At 50.5% G+C, this 283-nt stretch overlaps 1 protein-coding gene across 1 annotated transcript in view; it reads right to left on the reverse strand.

Moving 5' to 3' along the window:
* Positions 1–283, reverse strand: part of LOC119593369 — a gene marked incomplete at its 5' end in the record, with an annotated part of 16,628 nt that overhangs the window by 15,434 nt on the left and 911 nt on the right.

The following is a 283-nucleotide window of genomic DNA, read 5'->3' on the forward strand; positions in this document are numbered from 1 at the left end:
AACCCCTCTCTATCCATGGCGTGTGACGTCATCACATACATGGTCATATACACGCAGCCTCTTGTTATGTAAGGCAACAACACAGCTCTTCTGAAGCTTCAGGAAAAACAAAAGGAGATCTTGACGGAGGAAGGGCCTGAACACCCCTTTGAATGGGCCACAAATAGAGAAATTTCCACACGGCTGGGGACAACAGGCTTCATTGTTGACCTACATGAACGCAGCAACGGGAGGACGTGCTGGTGCTGGGCAAGGAACCCTCCGAGAGGTAGAGGAACTTGCA

The sequence above is a fragment of the Penaeus monodon genome, chromosome 32, assembly GCF_015228065.2.
Source record: "Penaeus monodon isolate SGIC_2016 chromosome 32, NSTDA_Pmon_1, whole genome shotgun sequence".
In the NCBI taxonomy this organism is placed as follows: Eukaryota; Metazoa; Arthropoda; class Malacostraca; order Decapoda; family Penaeidae; genus Penaeus; species Penaeus monodon.